This window comes from Spodoptera frugiperda, chromosome 14 (genome assembly GCF_023101765.2).
Source record: "Spodoptera frugiperda isolate SF20-4 chromosome 14, AGI-APGP_CSIRO_Sfru_2.0, whole genome shotgun sequence".
In the NCBI taxonomy this organism is placed as follows: domain Eukaryota; kingdom Metazoa; phylum Arthropoda; class Insecta; order Lepidoptera; family Noctuidae; genus Spodoptera; species Spodoptera frugiperda.
In genome coordinates this window covers 8,117,642-8,131,146 of record NC_064225.1, presented here as the reverse complement: position 1 = coordinate 8,131,146, position 13,505 = coordinate 8,117,642, and the positions used below count along the sequence as shown (strand labels likewise).

General features: G+C 37.2%; 1 protein-coding gene across 1 annotated transcript in view; it reads right to left on the bottom strand.

Moving 5' to 3' along the window:
• Positions 1-9,961, bottom strand: part of LOC118279179 (mucin-17) — a 46,471-nt gene extending 36,510 nt beyond the window's left edge. Inside the window, exon 1 of the mRNA XM_035598726.2 lies at positions 9,678-9,961. The gene's annotated coding sequence lies outside the window, so the exon portion shown is untranslated. The remainder of the gene's footprint in view (positions 1-9,677) is intronic.
• Between the last annotated feature and the right edge of the window lie 3,544 nt (positions 9,962-13,505).

Below are 13,505 nucleotides of genomic sequence, written 5' to 3'. Positions count from 1 at the left end.
TACGACAAGCACATAAAGTTAATATACTTAAACTGTAAAACTTTTGCATTTTCAACTTAATTTATACTCTACTATTGTTGAAGATTTATTAAAAACCTTTAGTAGCTTTTTTTTGAGAGGATAAAATCGTCTAATGACTTCTCCTGCCTTGGGCGCGGCAAGCCTTGGGCGAGGCAAGAGGGAGTATGAGACTCTTATTGACTAAAATCCACCCTACTCCTGCTAGTTCACATTCCTGCTTTTCTAGTCGGAACCTCGGTAAGCCCGCTAGGTAGACCGTAATTCCGATACTTTTGGCTTCGTGTATTAACTACGTATGGCTTTTGTTCCAAGTTCGTGATCTACAATTTGATCTTTCATGGTTAGAAGTAAAACTAGTCATAATGATGTAAACGACTACCAAGTAACTTCAATTACAGTGAGTTTAACCTGTGAGTCGGTTTTATTAACTCTTTACTAGGCCCAACACGTTTCATATTCGTTACGAAGGTTTGTATTTAGTCAAAGTAAAGCAATAGACACACACCCTTTCCTCAATAAATACTAGACTACAACAATAATTGGTATTAGTATTAATTACTGCAAACAACCGGATCCTGGAACATTACACACTCCACGTAACTATGACCTACTCATGTTAAATCACTTTTCAATGGATATTGCTAAATAACGTCTAAACAGTTTAATAATTTGGGTTCAAACTAAAGTCGGTTTGTTATCCATACTTATAATTAGTAAGAATGTGTGAAGTAATTTAAGATGCGATGCGTGCTGACTGCACGTAAACGCGGTGGCTGGGCAACTGGTTGCCGTACAACGTGTAGCGGGCTCGATTCCCGCAGGGAGCTACGCTTTGTGTGATCCACAAATTGTCGCTTTGCGTCTGGGTGTCATGTGTATGTGAAATTGTAAACGCACTCACGACACACGAGAAAGTCCTAGTGTAGGGCAACGATTAAAAAAAATTAAAATTGAATTGCAAGGTTTTTCTAGACAAAATTAGTGTCAAACAATAATACTTATTTTATCCGTAGAAGTAGACATGTTAAATCGTAGCCGTCGTTACCAAAATAAGCCGCGTTTGCTAACCCCTCGCCTTTTAAAACAGGAAACAAAATATTGGACTTTGTACCTATGTCGGCATTACATTTTCCGCCATGATTGTATGCGTCTGTCAAATTATTTACTTTGAAGTCTGTGTAGGTGTTCAGTAATCCTTGTCCTAATCTCGATCTTAATGGTACATGACCCAATTTGGTGGGTAAGAGAAAAAAATGTAATGCGGCCGTTAGCCTTGAGAGTGGCGCTCGAAGAGATTTATTATCGTGTAGATTGTCACAGAATTTATAACGTCCGTGTTTGTATGTTGTTTATATTATATCCTGCGGAGACGGATCCTGATTTCCTTTAGCCAATTAGCTAGTCGTTTTAATTTATTGGCCATGTATGGCTAAGTTAATATACATTTTCTCACTTAGGTACATACATTTTAACTCTTCCCGCGATTGTTTTTAGAACCGACCGAATAGTTAAGCTCATTCTACAGAGACTGAACAACAATGCTCTCTGATAACCTAATCCTTTTCAGCTGCGATCTTGAACCCACCCGGCAAGGGTCGAGATTATGGCAATCCCTCATATGTAGAGTATGTAGAGGCTTATAATCTTAGTCATGGTTTATTGTTAGTGTTTGTCCGCTTGTCTGTTATTTTCATCATGGAATTCTTTGGAGACACGTTCAAGCATCGACAGAATTTTTAAATTTTTTATCGGAAACTTAAGAAACAAGATTAATGCAAAGTCGAGGTTGTGACTAGTATTGCATCAATTAGTCCGAAAAACTCAAAAGCAGTACTCAGCATTGTCTGAGAGATGCCTCCTGTATCTCGTGGTAGATCTAGAGAGGTGTGGACTGGTGAGGCCGGTACTCGACCGGCGGTAGTTAAGGAGGTTGGGGAACAATGGCGGACCTTCACGGTGGCGGCTGCGGGCACCATCGCTTGTATTATTCGCTATCGAGCGAGGAAGTGCGAGGGCTTTTAATAGATCAATTGTCTGAGTAACGAGGTGTTGCTGGTTTTGAAATGTAAAGTATCGCGGTGTATCATGCCTTTTATTCCCTGAAGGGGGAGATAGAGGCATACATCAAATGTAACATCTACGCTTCGAATTATGTTGTAAACACGTAATAAGGGTCATACTATTATATTACATCTTACGAATTTGTAACATCGAAAACTAAATTTTACCCGACTCAGGAATTGAATCTGAGATGCCTTCGCGTACGACTTGAACAACGAGTCAGTTATTTAGAAAAAGTGCAATAAGTATGGCTACAAAGACCAGGCGGATTACAAAGTTGGAAAGTTTACATTACGTTTGTGCAAATGATACAGGCACAGTATAATACCTGGTAACATTGGAACAATACGCCGACATAATGGGGAGACATCGCGAATGAATAAAACTATCGGATCACGATAAATAATGCATCCTTCATCGCCCAACTGATGCATATTTATCACATCGAAAGTCGGTTGCACCGGCCTTTAACCGTCGTTAGTGATTCAAACTAATCTGCGTTTAATTGTTTTAATTGAAACCAATACTTCTATTATATTCCTTTACCATTCATTTACTGATATTTGAGTGATATACGTTTTTAAACTGACATAGTCACTAACAACTAACATTAGAACTTAAGACGGGATATTTACCATGTTGATTTATGTCTATGAGTTTCCGATATTTCCATATTCCCAGTTCATCCGTGATCATGGCGCTTGCAACAGTGCCGAAAACGGAAATTCATAGACATAAATCAACATGGTAAATATTCCGTCTTAAGTTCTAATGTTAGTGATATTTGTGTGGTTATTTTCACTATGAATACTGCTCGTGTCAGTATTGTAATCTCTTTAAACTCGTGTAATTCGCGGGAGCTTTATCGTTCACGCGGTGGCAATTACAGAGCGTGTAATTTTAAACGGTTGCATGTAGGCGGATCTTGACACAGTGTTGCAACATTTGCTGATTCAACAAATGAATGAGATACAAGTGATTACTGTGCAAGTTGCAAGGGCTTCTAATTTGTGTCGGCAAACCTTGTGGTTAGTAATGTTGTACTTGGTATTCAAGTACAGTGATGCCGACTTGAGCGTTGATTGGTGTTGGCCATGTAAGGCAGTCACTGTTTCATGGTTTAATTGTATGGTGCAAGGCTTTTTTTTTTTTTTTTTTTTGAGGGGGGAAAATCATCCAATGACTTTTCTCGCCTTGGGCGAGGCGAGAGGGAGTGTCAGACTCTTACTGACTAAAAACCACCCCGTTCCTTCTCCTGCCTTTCGAGCCGGAGCCCCGGTAAACCCGCTAGGTAGTCCGCAGCTCCGGATCAGGCATCAGCCCTACTGGGCCCCATCTGTGGTGGTCTGATGGCTCTTTGAGGCGCGCGCGGAACGCAACGCGCCGCACGCACGGGTCTGGTTCTGGTCGGGCGGCGAACTACCCTTGCTCGCCGTCCGCAGGCCCGCACTTACGGTGGCCGGAGATCGTCGCGCGATCCCCGACGCCCGGAGTGTCTCTCGCGACGGCTGGGGCGTGAGGAGGTTCGTTCTCTCACGCGCCCCGCCTCCTCCTTAGCTAGCATGACTGCTTCGCAGAAGGAGGAGACGGCATCCCAGTCCCCCTCGCTCCGCACCATGGCTTGTATCAATGCCGGACGCGAGAGGTCGCCGTCGCCGACCACATCCCTGAGGACACGGCGGTGCTCAGCCCACGCAGGGCACAGCGCCACCGTATGTTCCACTGTGTCCTCCGGACGGTCCTCGCAGTGATGACACCCGGGCGTTTATGGTGCAAGGCTAAAGTTTAATTGAGAGAGCTTTAGAGCACTCTTGAGAAACTGTCAAAGTGCGTGAAATTTTCGTGTCAATTAGACAGAAAATTTAGAAGTGATATGGAAGAACTTCAATAATTGAAGAATGTAATTAACATATCAACAGCCTATACGTGGCCACTGCTGACCAAAGGCCTCTTCTCACATGGAGAAGGTTCGGGCATTAGTCACCACCAAGCTTGCTCAATGCTGGTTGGCGATTTCAAACTTATAATTAGAATTATTAGCCTAGGTTTCCTTACGATGTTTTCACCATTTGTCACGGATGTCTCAATAATCTTAGAAAGGACATATAACTCATAACTCACTTTCGTAGGCGTTGTTGATTGGTTTCAAACCGACACTCTCATGCATAAGAAGCGGGCGTCTTGGACCACCACGACATAGAATAGAGCTGTGTGGTTACTTTAACCTTATAACGTAGGTAATAATATGTTATTTACCTGTTTATAAAAAAATATAGGATTTCTAGGAAGTAGATATTAACACCAGCACATTAATATTAAACTAAACTAACAACTATAAAACACGTCTGTATCCTTTCAGTTGCCGGTCGAATTTGTTACCATTTTGCCACTAAATGCGCTCGCTGAACCGTGTGAAAGACTGTGTTGCTACAGAGGAAGAACACGATCGACAGTCTATGTGCTAACAATATCCTTTGGCAGAAGGAAGTCTAGTTAATTCAGTGAGAAATATTAACTAACCGCTTTAATGTTACATATACATACGATTTATTGGTAATATATGTGTGTTGAATATTTACTGCGTCAAATAAACTGGAGACTCGTTATTTGATATTTTTTTTCTGTAGGTATCAGTCCTTAGGTGTCTACTCTAAGTATCAATAACAGACGGTTTGCACAACATTATGTCAATCGAGTTCTTTGCTAGACTACATTGATGCGTTTTTTGCCTCATAATTAATGTTCGATTGTTTGTTAATTCTCTATTTCGGAATGTGTTTGGACATAAGATACTTTTCTTAAGCACCTTAAGACCGTTAAGTTCCTAACTTACAGAACTTGTTTTTTTTTGCTTAGCAGCTAAAAATAGAAATTGTACTAAAACTGAATTACTCAAGAAACCAGATAATAAACACAAAGCAAAGCCATAAAACAAGTATTACATCTAAGTTTGCGTAATCCAATAATTAGTATGACGGCACAAAACAAAAGATAACGTAAACGCATCGGTTAACGTTACGCGAGAAGAAAGTCGTCGGCCGCGTTACCTCGACGGGTTTTCGGCGAAAGTTTAAAATACAATAAGTTGAAAAATAAACGAAATGCGGAATTTCGGTAATAGAAGTAGTTAAGGAATTGTCGCCGCTTGAGAACTATTGTTTTTGTGCTATTGTCACAGCTGCCGGTTCCGAACAATATTGGGATTTGGTACAATTATATTTAGCACGCGTTCTGGTATTTGAGACTGCATTTTAATTCTCTCACGTGTTTAATCTTTATTGCTGAAAAATATTTATGTATAGTTCCCTGTCTTGAAAAATCTAAATGTACGACGACACGATAGCTTTTCCATTAATGGCATTTTATTGTACTTTCTAGGAAGCTAATACATTTTTATTACAAATACCAATAAGATTTTTTACATAATATTCATAAATATGGCTTATTTATTAAAATTGCATCGTAAATATATATTTTATCGTACATGTAATTACGTTTACTGCGCACTTCTTCAATACTCGTAAATCTAATATTACTGAATTAATTGCGACTAAACCACTACCACCACTTTCTTTTGCTATTAAATTACGTATTAAATAATCTATTACATAATATAACAATTATGTGTGATTTTTACGTACTGTATCGTAGTAATACCCTTGTAAAGTTTAGACAGGCCATTAATTTTATTTTTACGCATTTCTAAATTAAGAATACTTCAGTTCAAAATAAATTTTCGTAAATAGATAAGATGAAAATAGAGATGTGATTAAGTGAAATTGTTGGATCGGTGTAGATAATGTGCGGAAAAGTGGCGGTCGTCGTACCCGCGGCATTTACGCAGCGTGCCCACTGTCACACGATATACGGTACGACACCACTACATGTTAATATCGTTTCGAATAAAACCTAAACAAATATAAAATGCGTATTGTCTAAATATATCAAGGAATTTTAATTTTATTGGCAACAGGATATTTCATTTGAACATTCCAATAATAATTTGTCCGTTTCTTTCAGGATGCTAGCTGGTGTTTCGATTCTTTTTCAGAAGCAAAAACTAGATGTTTGGAAATAATAATTATTAAATTCAGTTCATTATTGCAGAAAGTAAATAATATATTAGGTCGGTGATTTACAATGAAATGCAATAAATTTTAGTATTTTCATACACAAAAAGCAACGAAATAGTAATTAACCGTCATAATGCACTATTTCAAAATCCATTTCCCTCCGAATCTATTCAAATGAGATGTAAATTGTAACAAAACTGGCATCGAATGTAAATGCAGTGTGCAATGTACACTGGCGGCCCACTGCGCTACATGTGCGGCGCGCGAGGCGCACGCGACCGCGCATGCGCGACTACACGTATTTACATTTTTACACCATAACTGGTTAATGAGCTTAGAAAGGACTTGTTTATTGGGAAATTGCCGATATTCATGCTCTTACGTGAGCAATAATATTACAATAACAAATGTCCTTACTTTGCCGGCTTACATTGCGATATTTTTTTCAATTGCACGTAAAAAATCCATACAAAGATAAAACTTATTTATTATGAAAGTTCGCATTTTTACTTGCTTTGATCGATTACTAGAACGAAACACACATTACATAAATAAAATCATTAATTACCAGATCAAAGGTGGCACCGGCCTTAACGATTGCTAAACTCCGATTAAGCTCGCCTAATTAGTTCCTTCCGAAGCGGATCGTTTCCGCATTTCTCTAGTTTAGCATATTGGGCGGCCCGAACTTTGGGTGTTGGGTGACAACTTTCTTAACGTGAGAAAGTGATGGGCGGGGTTAACGACAGGTTAGTGCGGTGACACCTGCCCACATTGTTGTGAACCTCAACATTCCTGGCTTACGTAAGGTTCAGTAAAAGTGTCAGATTTGCCATAACAGGGTAACCGGAGATGAAGATATCAGTGTGTCGACACGCCATCGATGGTCGCGTTAGATTAGCATCCGCTAGATGTAAACTTATACTCCTTAAATGGCGAATGGTAATCAGAACACAACTTTCCACGGATAATTGTTATCTGTTGTAAATTATTGCCGAGGATTTATTTGTATTTCGACATTGGAAAGCTTTTCTTTTACGAAACAACAGCCACACTTGTGAACCTACTTGATTGTCATTACATTTAAGTATCTTCTGATTACGTTTTTGAATCACATTACTTTTAAATTATTGGCTTGTGTTCCTACATGCTAGATCTAGATCTACATCCCTAATTATAAAATTGAAATAAAAACTTTATTAAACTAAAGTTTTTAGAACCTGTTTGTCGTAAATGTTGAGATATGTTATCATAATCGTTCGTTGCCGTATCCGCGTAGAGTCCGGACTGTGAGTGCGAAAGTGGGGCTCGTGCTGGCCACTTCTGTATTTATAGCTGATGCCGCCATATTGATTGAGAATAGATGCAATTCTTCCAGGAAGAACATTAACATTTCAGTGTTGATTTATTTTGCGAGTTTTATTCATAAACTTTATTTGATTCGATTTCTTATCTACTACTTTGTCCGTTTCGAGTTATACACCTAAAGTACCCGTAAGAACCATTCTAAACAGTGGTGAAAATCAGATGAAAATTCGATCAGTATTTTCATAATACTTATGTAAAGCGAGACTTGATTCAATAATTTTATGTGTACGTCTTCTTCCGCAGATCTTTTACGACTTAAACTGGTGCCACTCGGCGCACCCATGTATTAGGTGCCTAAGAACTAAACCTATCTTGTTTGAGCACTGATCACAACATGCGCAGGACTTTTGAGCATTAGAACTCGAGTTCCAGAAGCACCTATAGGTACCAACATTTCTGATAATATTTTCTTTTTTACAATAGAATTTATCGTTACGTCTCTATTTTATGTTTCGGGGAAAAAATAACAATTTATAACATCCCTTTGTCTTCAAGATTAATTTTGTATTATCTTATCTCTCGTTACACGGATTTTCTTAACTAATTCCATTGTCCACACAATCGGTACGCGGTTATAAGTACTTATAAGTTATGATGTGCCAAGAGAAAACTGAAGCTGGCCATGTCCACTCCAACACTCTCGACGGACAGACAACGGACTTTCTATTTAATAACGATTAATAAGAAATCGGTATTTGCTATCATCGCTGTAACAATGAGTGATATCCATTCTTTATTCTATGTTAACAATCTAAAGAAATCTATCAACCGTCCGACATGTAATATTTTTATGCGATTTCAAATGCGAAATTTCAAATTATAATACTTACTTTCATTGATACATATGTAGATGTTTATTGATGTATTATTAACATATTCTAAAGAAATTAACTAAAAATAACGGTTTAGTTACGTTTCTACATATACTGAGAAAAGCTCTACTAGTTTCGAGTCGGTGCTCATGAGAAGATAATTTAGTACGTTTCACGATAGTTATTATAAAAATATTCTGAAGAAAGTTCGAGAAATGGGATTTGTTAAGTTGGATAAATATTTATTGCTTCCTATTAGATACGATTATTAACTGCATTTAGATTAATGTTTTCACCGTTTCAGTTCAGTATTTTTATGACCTACGATATTTTATTTGAGTGTTCGATTAAAGACTTTATGTTTATGAGCTTGTGAGCACTCATTCACCTAGCTTTGGCGAGTAATGCGACTATGGCAGACTTACACGCAACAAAAAATCGCTGCGTATAGTCGCACAGTTCACAGCCAGCTTTATGCCCTTGAACTGAGAGAGAAAGTAACCTGCGGCTAATGATGAATGTGTTTACTTTTGGACAATGTAACAACAGATTGAGTAAACGTTATACAATTAAATAACACTACAATAAATACTGTTGCTTGTTTTATATATGTAGGAAGTATTCATCAAGGTATTAATGCTATTAATGTAAAGTGTAGGTTGGTTGTAGATGCATAGCGCACAAGGATCATTGATTTCTGTTTGTTAATTATTTCTCCTAAAACATTTTGCTGTATAACTATGTAGCTAGTCAGGAAAAACAAAGATCTCTCATTGTAGAGCTGGGCTAAAGAAGAGCTTTTAACAGATTTGTAACATGTAACACGCTGCTAACGATGAAGAGTCCCTCTGTGACTCTAAACTAGTAGAGCTTTTCTCCATGAATGTACGAGTAAACCGTGTTTTTTTAATAAATTTAGTATGTCTCATGATAGCTTTTTATAAAAAGAAAGATTGGTAACGTGTCGGAGAAACTTAATGTTTGGTAAATGTAAGTCTTACTGCCGCACTCAGAGACATTTAATGGTTACTTAAACTATTCCTTAGTGACGATTTTGTTCTGAAAACAATGCTAAATGTCTCTGAGTACAGCGGTTAGATATACAATTTCAATTTTCAGTAAACTTCTTACCTGGTCCTGATAGGTATATGTATACTATTTACAATACTGTTGCAGTTGTAGCTAGGTGGACTGGGTGCCACCATAAAAGTACATTAATATATTAAACTAGTCAGTGACTAGCAGCAGGTTAATAATTTTGTTTCTTAATTTAAAATGTCTAAAATTAAAGAGATGTATTATTACAACAATATAAAAATTAAATTACATAAAAAAAACATACCTTAACAGTACAACGTCACTTCAATTCCAAATAGAACCTCCCTTATAGTTCGATCACTTGAAAAATCCAAATTATAAAAAAAAATATAGGAAAAGGTAATCTCGTTCAAAAACCAAACAAGTTCGTTGACTGAATCACATTTTTCGAAATACAAAAATGGTTCAACATCACACTCCGTTGACTTGACTTAACTTAGAAATAAAAAAAATAAAAAAGTAGTTAAGTTTAAGTTAAGTTGGTGGCGTGTTATCACCTCAGCCGGCGCGCGAACACTGACTTCAGCTCGGCGCAACTTGAGTGCAACTTAACTATCGCCCGCCAGGGCCGCACTCGCAACTTATAATTAATGCGTGAATCAGAGCTTTTAAATGGACTTCACGAAATTAGTTTCTTGGTTCGCGAACTATTATTAGTGATCGCAGAATTAATTTATTCATGCTCTAGACTTCTGACTGACTGTTTTGCGCTTCAATGATAGGCTGTGCGTTGATTATATTAGGTAACCATGGATTAAAAATCTTTAGTCGAGTGCTAGTGAGTATGAGTGCAACTGGAGAGTTTTTGAGTTTCGGTGTTTAAGTACCGTATTTCGTAGTCTTGTTTTGTCCAGTGCTTGATTTACCTCCTCAATAAGACTAACCACATACATGATGAACAGAAATAATAAAGTAATAGTAAGTAAAGTTAGATTATGTTTGTACTTATATATTCACTGTCAGCTAAACATATAATTTCACTTTTCATATAAAATACGATTTCGTTGACGGCTCACGATCTCATGTGTGCCATAAAAGAGAGGCTGACAAAAGGATTAGGTAAACAAGTGAAAGTTTATAGGAATTATATTAATATTATCTCTGTGTTGTCATCGGAATGTGTGTGAATATAATATTAAAAGCTGTAAAAGGTTTGGCAAAATATGGCTAAGGCTTGGTTGTTAAATAACAAAACGTATTCGGCTTTTATGACGATGCGTAACATCCTGAATTATGCCTAATCGTCTATTTAGAAATTAAGTGTATTTTTAAATAGCAATTAAATATCGGATAGTTCTCGTGCTATTAGATTAAAAATAGGTTGCTCTACCTTATTTCGCAACTAATAAAAACATAAGTTGCATAAAACTTAATATTACGCAATATAATGCAACTAATAGCCGTTCTATTAGTTGCATACTACGGTGAGTTGCAGTGTGCAGTCCGCCCCTGTCTGCCTGCGCCTACAAGATACAAGATACATTTTTTATTGTCTAATTTATTTGATGTTGGAGGTAAGTTTTTTAGTTTCCTGCACAGTGGAGCCGACTCCTAATCTCAGGTAGCAGACACCTGTTCCTTAATGTTTCAGATATGGATAATTAATTTAGTATTTAATTAGACAGGGGTGACATTTTTTAATGGAAGTTTGTATGTTCTAACTTTTAAAAGGATTTAACCATTGCTTCAATATGAATCCCTTAAGGAATTGGTAAAATACATACATACATAACCACTCGCCTGTCTCCCAAGGGGGTAGGCAGAGACAATGGACTGCCAATTGCTACGAATCCTAGACACCTCTTTCGCTTAATGAACAGTCATCAGTCTTTACATGCATGGTCGTTGTCGACTGGTAAAATACATATGAGGTGAAATTTTGCAGTGTAGCAATGTGAGTGCATCTCTGTCAATTCCTCCCGGGCTGCATACGTGTAATGCTAGTGGCATTGTATTATTATGTAGGAGCTAATTAAAAATGTATAACTTGTGGCACAACATTTTGACTGATGGCTCCAACAATGCACAACAGAAATAGTTTGCTATTGTTATTGTTGCTTGTAAATTCTTTAGATGCTGGATGAAAATTCTCTCGTAGGATCCTGAATGAGGCTCTCAAGTTACACCTCCGTAAATACTTTCTATTACAATTCTATGAACGCGAATTCTTGCATAATTTCATCATTGATCGGTTGATTTGTTTTGTTTAACCAAACGCATAAATTCGCTAACGGCATTCCAATAATTCCAGCAATATATTAATTATTCATTTAATTCGATTTCGGTTCAAAAGAAAGTTTTCTTTTAATATTTTTTCTAATTTTATAGGCCTCTATTTCATTTTAAAAATCAAAAATTCATGAATAAAAGTAAGCCTAAGAGTAGATACTAGATAGTATGTAGAGTATAGATTAGGTACCTACACATAAGAGACCTGTTTTTTATATTATGTAATTTAATCAGGTACTTAATTTTGCTAACTTAAGCTAGTCTTTTATATCAATATTTGTATCTAAATGCACGACAAAAAGTAAAAGTGTGAAAAGTATTTCCTATAGTTTTGTTAGCAATAATAAAATGGTCAAATTGAGTTACATGGCTCTGTGTGGCGGTGTCGTTACCATCGTTAGCGTCACTTGCGTACGAGCAGTAGTCGTGTGTCATCAGGGAGACATAACAAAGAAATTCCACTACCGGATTTCAGTTTAAAATTTCAGCTTACACTAAAACCCTCGTGGTAAGGGCCTTTGTGAATTTCAAGAAGGTTCATGAGGAACGAATATATTATCGGCTTGCTCACATTGTTGCCTTCACAGTTCCTATATGGGATTGGGAGCAAATGAACTGACAGATCACCTGATAGTAAGTTATCCCCTAAGGCTATAGATACTCTCAACACCAAAGTCTGTGTGCCTGAGTCTCTACCTTTAGTAGTAGTATGTTCTCTATTGAAGAATTTCTACATATTTCTTCACAGTGGCTCCAGTGAAAATAGTGACGCAACGCACTTAGCTCCTTCGAGATCACGGTTTTCTTAACAATTTGTTGGTGCGAGTACATTGCAGCCGGCCCGACACTCTCGTGAAAGTCATACAGAGTCTCTATTCACTTTGCCATAATATACTAGTTGAGACAAAAGCTAGCCGAACTACATTTGTGGAGTGAGTTCGTTCTTTGAAAGGGACAACAGTTTGAGTCGAAAGAGCAATTAGGCCTTTGCTCGAGTTTCTTTGTTTCTAAACGCATCATTAGTTTCTGCAAGGGTGAGATGCTTTTCGTAGAGTTTTATTAATTCACACGCTACGCAAACAAGGATCGCAGTTTCGTTACAGATTTTAAACTGATATATGTCTTAAAATAACCAGCAAGCGACAAAACAACATCTTCTATTTCTGTGATTCATAGAAAGAGAGGATGCTGCATAATCTGATTAATGTTTTCCAATTTATGATGCGAAATCTCTATGTAGTCGCAGACGCGGCTAAATTTATCAATATGGTAATCTGCATAATGTAGTGATTCCAGTGAACAGTGTGGAGGTCAATATCACACGGAACTACGTTGCGCTTGCGACATTGACCGCCGCGCTGAGAAGAAAGTTCATTCATTTTAATTCCGATTTGCGGATAGTTGCGAATGTAACATGTTTTGAGTGTAGGTGAGTTTTATATTAATTTTATTAATCTCCGATAGAAAATAGTACACAACTATGAACTGCTGCATGGAATTTAGAATGCTTTTGCTGCTCGATAAATAAATTATCGTAGGTATAATATTCCTGGATTGTAATTCAGTTAGTAATCTGGCTATTATAATGCGTGAAGTATTCCACCAGAGTTTACCAGAGGTACTTATGAATGCTGATACTAAGTTTTATTTGTCTTTTGTGCTTAGATTCCACCTTTGTAAGCATTAAATTTAATTAAAAAGTTATATGTTCTCCCTTAACCTTTTTTATTTTGCAGGCATTGTTATAGGTAATTGGTGCATAAGATTTGTGACTAAAGCAAACAAATTATTCCCCTGTACAATATAAATAGATAGTAGTGTTAAGATCGCATCTGTCGGCAGG